We start from the raw sequence: 542 nt of genomic DNA on the forward strand, positions 1-542 counted from the left end.
AGATTTAAAGATGGATAAGACAAATTCCCTTTATGTCTTCAAGGAGCTCATGAATTTGAAGCATGAATGAAGACAGGAGTAGAGAGTCAACATATGAAGAGTTTTATGTCCTAAGTTAATGGAGTTTGAATTTGAACATGTGGTCAAATCAAAACCACCAAATGATTTTCATTAGGGAAGTGACATATCAGATTTCTGTTAAAGTCACATGGCAGGGTAGCAAAGGGGCTGGAGGAGAATAAGTTATAAGAAGACAAGGAGTTCACATTTCTTGAGTGCTCACTATGTGCAAGGTATAGTATTAAATGTTTTATATTCATAATTTCCCCTTATCACTACAATAATACTTACTGACAAGCATTATTATCTCCATTTTACAGCTGAGGAAGATACGGTTTAAAGAGGTTAGTTTCCCTACAGTCAGAACTGCAGTAAAATATATTGTTGGTATCTGAATAGGAACTGACTTCAAGGTCCATGCTTTTCTTCTGAGCTATGCTATTAATTGGGAAGCACTGTATCAGTCTAGAAATGAATGATGA

The sequence above is a fragment of the Gorilla gorilla genome, chromosome X, assembly GCF_029281585.2.
Source record: "Gorilla gorilla gorilla isolate KB3781 chromosome X, NHGRI_mGorGor1-v2.1_pri, whole genome shotgun sequence".
In the NCBI taxonomy this organism is placed as follows: Eukaryota; Metazoa; Chordata; class Mammalia; order Primates; family Hominidae; genus Gorilla; species Gorilla gorilla.